The sequence below is a fragment of the Dasypus novemcinctus genome, chromosome 23, assembly GCF_030445035.2.
Source record: "Dasypus novemcinctus isolate mDasNov1 chromosome 23, mDasNov1.1.hap2, whole genome shotgun sequence".
Lineage (NCBI taxonomy): Eukaryota > Metazoa > Chordata > Mammalia > Cingulata > Dasypodidae > Dasypus > Dasypus novemcinctus.
In genome coordinates, this window is record NC_080695.1 from 62,187,282 (window position 1) to 62,195,718 (window position 8,437).

The following is an 8,437-nucleotide window of genomic DNA, read 5'->3' on the forward strand; positions in this document are numbered from 1 at the left end:
GCTGGGGGGGGCCCACCTGGGCCCAGCCATCCTGTTGCTCAGAGGAAGTTGCTTCAGTAACAGCGACCAGGAGAATAACAGCAGCAGGCACTAATCTGCATTTGTCACGCGCTGGCACTGTTCACAGCACTACCTGTGCATAAAAAGATGCAATCCCTGTTTTACAGACGGGGAAACTGAGGCATGGCAGTCCCCTGGGGCTCTTAATGAAATGCAGGTTCTGACTCCGGAGGTCTGGGGTGGGGCCTGAGAGTCTGCATTTCTAACAAGCCCCCAGGTGATGCTATCACTGGCAGGAGGGGAGGAATCACTGGCTGAAGGCTGGTGAGCACGGAGCCTGGACTTGACCGCAGGCATTAGGCTATGGAGCCCTGCCATAACCCGACCCGCCCGCCCCCAGTCCCTGCCCCAGCTCGCACCCCTGCAGAGAGGCAGGAAGTGTGGCTCCCCTCCCCCAAGCCCATTTCCTCTCCCTGGGCCCCTGCCACTTCCTCGGTGGTGACATCTGGCCCTTGAGGCCTCCCACCCCCAGGGTTCCCAGGGTCCCAGGGGTCCTCTCTGGCGGATGGAGGTTCTCAGGCGCTCATTAGCTAGAAAGATAATGAAGGGCTAGGCATGAGCTCACCCCGTTCCCTGGGCTGGTGGCCCCAGCCGGGTCTGCCCTGGGCGAACCTGGCCCCGTGCCTGCTTCTGTCGGGGTGCCAGAGGGACTGGGACGAGGACAAGGCTTCTGGGGAGAGGAGCCAGCCCCGGGAAGCCCCCTCCAGCCCCCAGCCAGAGCTCCTGCTCTCAGCATCCCCGGAAGAGCTGCAGGTCTAAAAACAAAATAAAAACAGCTTGGGCACAGACGCATGAGTCACCAGGGAGTTCTGCAGGGCACGTTTAGGTGGGGCACAGAGAGGGCGTCACCTGGCTCTGAACCACACAGCCATTCAAGGAGAAGAGAGCCTTGTGTGCTGCTGACTTGACTTCAGTGTCTTTAACGCCAGCTGGGCCCTCTTTTTTTTTTTTTTTTTTTAAAGATTTATTTATTTATTTAATTCCCCCCCCCCCCCCCCCCCCCCCCCCCCGGTTGTCTGTTCTCGGTGTCTATTTGCTGCGTCTTGTTTCTTTGTCCGCTTCTGTTGTCGTCAGCGGCACGGGAAGTGTGGGCGGCGCCATTCCTGGGCAGGCTGCACTTTCTTTCACGCTGGGCGGCTCTCCTCACGGGCGCACTCCTTGCGCGTGGGGCTCCCCCACGCGGGGGACACCCTTGCGTGGAGCGGCACTCCTTGCGCGCTTCAGCACTGCGCATGGCCAGCTCCACACGGGTCAAGGAGGCCCGGGGTTTGAACCGCGGACCTCCCATATGGTAGACGGACGCCCCAACCACTGGGCCAAAGTCCGTTTCCCTAGCTGGCCCTCTTCGGCCGAGGGGAGGGCAGAACCTTGGGTAAGCAACACTTTGGGGCTAGAATTTAATAACCTTTTCTTTTCTGTGTATTTATAGTTACCTTCTATTTATGGCACAGGGATTGCTTTTCCATCTGTGATAGTGACATAGCCATTCCTTTTTTTTAGCTATTTTATTTTTTTGTTTAAATTTTATTTTATTTTTAAGGAAGTTTTAGGTTACATAAATGTTACATCAAAAATATAGGGGGAGGGGGGTGGGGGGGTGGGGTTAATGGGACCTCACATATATATTTTTAATGTAATATTATTACAAAGTCAATAAAAAATAAAAAAATTAAAAAAAAAATATATATATATAGGGGGAATCCCCTATGCCCCACCCCCACACACTTTCCCACGTTAACAACATCTTTCATTAGTTGGTACATTGGTTACATCGAGGAACACTTATCGACTCATTGCTACTACCCATGGACTATCGTTTACATTATAGCTTACGCTTTGCACTGCGCGTTTTCATAGGTTTGACAAAATGGAGAATGGCCTGTATGCATCACTGCAACGCCATTCAGAACAATTCCAGTGTCCCCCAAATGCCCCGTGTCCCACCGGTTCTCCCCTCTCCCTGCCCTCAGAGCCTCTGGTGGCCGCTGCCTTTACATCAGTGACACAAGTCCTTCCATTCCTGGGATTGTCAGAGGATGGGGAAACCCTCTCAGGCCGACTGAGAGGGGCCTTAATCCCATGGGGCAGGTGACATCCGTTCCTTTTAAAATCAGTGTATGCGGGGGGAATGAGTTCACGTGAAACTTTAAGGGAGTCCCTGTGGAGGGGGTCGGGGAGATGGCAGGTGGCGGTGGAGGCAGGCAGATGCCTGCGGGGGGGGGCCAAGAGGAACCAGAAGGCTGGGGCACCCCACACCCTCCCACCCCGGGGCCCCGCAGGCCCTCCCCTGCCCGTGGCTTGCCGTGGGTGGAGGTGGGGCCTGGGTCTGCTCTGATGCCTGGGGGCGGCGGCAAGAGCCCGACGAGGGGCAGGCGAAGCGCGGCGTGTCCCCTGCCTCCAGCCCGCCCTGTGCCCGACACACGCCCCTGCACAGCGGCGCGGCCAATCATTCATTCACCAACGCAGTCGTTCCCTCATTCCTTTGACCAAGCTTTATTAAGCGCCACCTGTGTGCCAAGCCCTGTGCTGGGTGCTGGGCAGACAGCCTCGAGACTGAAGCTGGCGTGCCTCTCCTGGGCGCCACGTTCTCCGGGGGCAAGTTCAGTACCTGGAATGTCGGACAGTGTCAGAGCCGTGGAGGAAGAAGGGGGATGGAAGGAGGGGTGGGAGCACCGGCGGGCGGAGTCCTCTCTGAGAACGTGGGCTCAGGAGGGGCACCCAGAGATGCTCACAGTCGGGGAAGCGGGCAGAGGACCATTTCTTTTTGTGTATAAGTGAGGTTTTTTAAAAAAATTTTTTTTAAGATTTATTTTTCTTTCTCTCCCCTTCCTTCCACCCCCTCCCCGCCCGTTGTCTGTTCTCTCTGTCCATTAACTGTGTGTTCTTCTGTGTCTACTTGCATTCTTATCAGCAGTACCAGGAATCTTGTTTCCTTCTGTTGCGTCATCTTGTTGTGTCAGCTCTCCTTGTGTGCGGCACCATTCCTGGGCAGGCTGCACTTTCTCTCGTGCTGGGCGGCTCTCCTTACGGGGTGCACTCCTTGCACGTGGGGCTCCCCTACACGGGGGACACCCCTGCGTGGCACGGCACTCCTTGCGCGCATCAGCGCTGTGCATGGGCCAGCTCCACACGGGTCAAGGAGGCCCTGTTTGAACCTTGGACCTCCCATGTGGTAGGTGGGCGCCCTATCCATTGAGCCAAATCCACTTCCCTAAATAAGTTTTTAAGAAGCCCAGTGTTATGGGCTGCCCCCTCAAAAGGCGTGTTCAAGTCCTAACCCCTGGTACCCTGGTACTGGTACTTATTTGGAAATAGAGTTTTTGCGGATGTGATCAAGTTAAGACGAGGCCACGCTAAACTAAGGAGGTCCCTACATCCGCTAGGACTGGTGTCCTTATAGGAGGAGGGACAGCCAGACACGCAGACAGGGACACCGGGAGAAGACGGCCACGGGAAGACCAGCGGAAGGTGGAGGAATGCCGCCACCGCACGCTGGCAGGGGTAAGGACGGAGCCTTCCCGCGAGCCCCCGGAGGCACCTGGACCTTAGACTCAGCTTCCAGGAGCGTGGGACGGCACGTTTCTGTGTGAAGCCACCTTGCATGTGGGACCTCATGACGACAGCACAAGGAAACAAATGCACTCAGAAACCAGCATCAGGGCGTGACGCCGTCTCTTGTTGGTCCTTGTGTGACCTGCTTCTATGGTAAATTTTCTGTGGCAGTCTTAATCCTGTAATAGGCATCTCGTAACCCATCAACCGAAACAAGAACCAGGGCCCTACCGAGGACCCACACCCAAACGGGAGGCCCCGGCCCGCCCGGCGTCCCCGGCGCCTTGACTCTGTCTTCCTCCTTCCCTGTTGGTAGTTTATTACACTACATCGTTTCAAATACCTGGGGTATTTGACATTTCTTCCTGTTAACCTTACTCAAAGGGAATCAAACAAACGAGAAGGACATCGAGCTGTATGAATCTTCTGACATGTAATTTTTTCACGTAATAGTAGAGCGCTAAGATGTATCCACTTTAGGGTCCCCTTGTTTTCGCAGCTGCGTGATGTTCCACCAGGTCAGCGTGCCGCCGTTGGTCAGCCCTCTCCGGTGGACGAGGCCCGGGTGTCTGCTGAGGTAAAGTGCTGTTTGAACATGTGGTAAGTGGCTCTTGGTGTACATGGGCCAGAGCTTCTCTGGGGCATTTGTCTAGGAGTGAAATTGCTGGGACTCTAGGAAACATGAGCAAATGAATTTCAGGAGATAATAGCCAACTGCTTTCCAAAGTGGTGGCACCTAATTACCTTCCCACCGGCCATGTACATAAGCCACATCTACTCCAATACATAGTATTGTTGGCTTTTAAATTTTTTCCTGTTTGAGATCTTGAGTGGCATCTCCTTGAATACCAGTGTTGGGAAGCAGCTGTGGCTCAACTGATAGAGCATCGCCTGCCATATGGAGGGTCCAGGGTTCGATACCCAGGGCCTCCTGACCTGTGTGATGAGCTGGCCCATGCACAATGCTGCCATGCACAAGGAATGCCGTGCCACACGCGGATGTCCCCTGCGTAGGGGAGGCCCACACACAACGAGTGCACCCGACAAGGAGAGCCGCCCTGCGTGGAAGAAAAAAGCACAGCCCACCCAAGAGTGGTGCCACACACACGGAGAGCTGATGCAGCAAGATGACACAATAAGAAGAGACACAGATTCCTGGTCCCATATGACAAGAATGCAAGTGGACACAGAAAAACACTCAGCGAATGGACACAGAGCACAGACAACAGGGTGGGGGGGAAGAGGAGAGAAATAAATAAATCTTTAAAAAAAAAAAAGAATACCAGTGGTGCTGAATATGTTTCCCAACCCCAAAGCCTAAAATATATTTGCCTATGTTTTCTACAAAGGACTTTTTAAAATTATTTTTATTTTTTTAGGGGGTACCAGAGATTGAACCCAGGACCTCGTAAATGCAGGTGCTCAACCACTTGAGCTACATCTGCTCCCCCTTTACAAAGGGTTTTGAAGCTTTATTTTTTTTTAATTTCTCTCCCCTTCCCCCCCCCCCAGTTGTCTGCCCTCTGTGTCCATTCACTGCATGTTCTTCTGTGACCACTTCTATCCTTATCAGCGGCACCAGAAATCTGTGTTTCTTTTGGTTGCGTCATCTTGTTGTGTCAGCTCTCCATGTGTGCAGCACCATTCCTGGGCAGGCTGCACTTTCTTTCGCGCTGGGTGGCTCTCCTTACGGTGCGCACTCCTTGCGTGTGGGTCTCCCCTATGTGGGGGACACCCCTGCGTGGCACAGCACTCCTTGAAGCTTTATTTATTTTTGACATTTGAGCCCATAATCTATCATCTTTCCCCACATTAAAGTCTAAATATTTACCTGTAATTTCTGCTAAGGATTTTAAAGCATTTTTCCATGTTGTTGTTTTTGGCACTTAAGTCCTTAATCAACCTGGAGCTGGTTTTTGTATATGGTGTGAGGTAGGGATTGGCCATATAACTTTAGGAGTCCTTTTGTAGGGTGACAAGTTTACTCAGGGAGAAGGGAGACAGGATATTCAACTGGGAGTCTTGGGTATACTAGAAATTGCTACTAGATTTTGATTTCAAATTCTGGTCCTCCCTGGTACTGCCTGTGAGATCCTACACTTTGCCTCTTTGTGAGCCTGTTTCCTCATCTGTGAAATGGAAATGAGAGCAGCTACCACCCTGGTTGACTATGCGGATCACATGAGCTAAGGTTTGCTAAATGCTGTCCAGGTTTGCCCGGCCCTGGCCTGGGAACACTACCTGGCATTTACTGTGCACCCCTCGAGCACTCTACACGGGTTCTTAACCCACTTCAGCCCTGACAACTCCGTGGAGGTGATGCAGTTTCCCACACTGTACAGATGAGGAAACTGAGTCTCAAGGCAGAGAAGTGACCTCCCCCAGGGCGCAAGTCAGCACGTGACAGAGCACTGGCCCCGGAGCCCGGCTCTGGGGCCTTCCTCGTTACCCACCACCCTTCAAAGCGATTTCCCTGCCCTTCCTCCAGCCTCCAGAACCCAGGCCCCTGGCCCGGGGGAGCAGCAGAAATCACCACCTCGCCAAGGCGTCGAAACGGGGAGGGAGATAGACACCCCCCCACTTCCCTTTGACACCGAGGTTGGTGGACAGGCAGCTGTGGGCCCAGCTCTGCCACTTCCCAGCTCTGCGGCCTTGGCAGGTTGGTTCCCTTCTCTGACCTCAGTTTCCCTATCTGTAACGGTGATAACGGGCCCCGTCTTGCGGAAAGAACTAGAAATCATGAACCCAAGAGGCGTGGGTGTCCCCCACTGGGCCTGAGCAGAGCAGCAGCTGCTGTTACCATTTCCTCTCTCAGTGATTGTGTCCCAGGCCCTGCTGGGTGTGGAGGTGGCAGGGACCCTCGAGAAGGCAGCTCCGGTGCCTTGACTGCAAAAAGGGCTTCTCATACGCCAGCGTGCTTTAGCCCCGCAGCAGCTGGTTAAAGCTGATTATTCAGGCAACGCTGTTTAGGAGGCACCTACTGTGTTGGCAAGTTGCGTTAGTGATGGAAACCGTCATGCCCCTGGGTTGAGGGTGCTTACGGCGGAACGTCCCACGAGAAGCGGGGGTCCTGGGCCGCTCTGCGGCCAGGCTGGGGTGCAGGCTGGTGTCAGGGGCTTCACAGGCCTGCCCCAGGGAACTGCATGTAGTTGGGGCAGGTTTGTTTTTAGCAGTCTGGCCCCAGCCGCTCCCACCTGGCCCGAGTGTGGCAAGTCCAGCCCCTCCCCGCCCTGGCTGAGGCCCGAACCAGCACCCCAGGAGCACGCCCCGACGCGGCTGAGCTGGGCGTTGGCCTCCCAAAAAGGCTTCGCTTACCCAGACCCACGTGCATTGCCCGGGCAGGCAGAGACAGGCGCTGAGTGGCGGGCGGCGGCCAAGGCTGCCGGCCCAGGCCAGCCCCAGCCCCGAGTGTCCCCCGGGGAGCTGGGGAGCAGGGCGGGGCGCAGCCCCAGCAGCTCCGGACCGGCTCTGCGCTCAGCGCCAGCGTGCCCCGCATCCCCAGCCCAGTCCCGTCCCCGCCATCCCAGAACCCGCCCCTGCTGCCTCAGGGGGTGCCCTTGCCCAAGAGGCAGGAGGGACCTAACATTTGTTGAGCTCCTACTGTGCACCACACGGGCCTGGGCCCTCTGTGCGCACTTTTTTTTTTTTTTTTATGAATAGATCACAATGTGCGCGCTCATTCCGAGGACCCCAGGAGGCGGAGGCTGTCCTGATTCTGCAGAGGGGGAAGCAGACTCAGGGAGGCTGTGTTGCCCAAGGCCACACAAAGCAGAATTCAGGGAAGCAGCTGTGGTTCAAGCAGCCGGGTGCCCGCCTACCACATGGGAAGCCCTGGGTTCCATTCCCAGTGCCTCCTAAGGAAGATGAGCAAGACAGTGAGCTGATGCGACCAGCTGGCGCGGTGAGCTGACACAAGATGACACAACAAAGAGATACAATAAGGGAACACAATGAGAGACACAACAAGCAGGGAACAGAGGTGGCTCAAGCGATTGGGTGCCTCCCTCCCACATGGGACTTCCCAGGTTCAGTTCCCTGTGCCTCCTGAGAAAAAAAAGAAGACGAGCAGACAGTGATCAGACACAGAGAGCAGACAGCAAGCAGAAACAACTAGGGTGGGGGAGAAATAAATAAATAAATCTTTTTTAAAAACACAGTATTCACACCCTGGTCCGCTGAGTGCACTAAACCCCTTGCCTCTCCTTCCTTCATTCAACAACCATTTATTGGAGCGACTGATTCGCTAGGGCATTTGCAGGATAAGAAGGAGGCAGATGTTAAATAAATAATTGCATAATTGCCTGGATAGTGTCCCTGAAGCAAACGCTGAGATAGGGGACGTGGGGGCGACCTGGCTATGGGTCCTGGGAGGATTCCTGGAAGAAGTGAGGTTTGAGGCCTGATCTGAAAGCTGAGAAAGAATGAACTGGGCTGAGTAGGGCAGGGAGATCTTTCTGGCAGAGGGAGCAGCAGGTGCAAAGGCCCAGGGGCCAGGAGGGAGTGGGTGGGAGGCAGAGCTTAGGGCAGGAGGTGGGGGCTGGGGGCTGAGTACATTGATGGGAACCAGATTGCCGTTTAAAGAGCTCCCTGACCCTGAAGGGTGGAGAACAGATGGGAGGGGCCGGGGGGTGGCAGCCGGGAGAGGGGAGAAGCCGTTCCTTCAGACCCGTGCTGGAGGCACGAACGGGCTCAGAAGGACCCGTAGCAAAGAGCCCACGGGCTGAGCCTATGGACTGGGTGTTCAGGAAGAGGAACGAGGAAGCGTCGTGGGGCGGGCCCAGTCTCCTCCCCAAGCCAGGGCCAGGTCAGGGGGAGGGGTAAGCCC

At 55.2% G+C, this 8,437-nt stretch overlaps 1 long non-coding RNA gene across 1 annotated transcript; it reads left to right on the forward strand.

Annotated features, from left to right (window-relative positions):
• Positions 1 to 3,331: 3,331 nt before the first annotated feature.
• LOC111764704 (uncharacterized) lies at positions 3,332 to 7,771 on the forward strand. Its single transcript, XR_002797253.2, has 3 exons — positions 3,332 to 3,765; positions 4,112 to 4,212; positions 7,273 to 7,771. It is a non-coding gene; the product is annotated as an uncharacterized lncRNA (long non-coding RNA).
• The last annotated feature ends 666 nt before the right edge of the window (positions 7,772 to 8,437 follow it).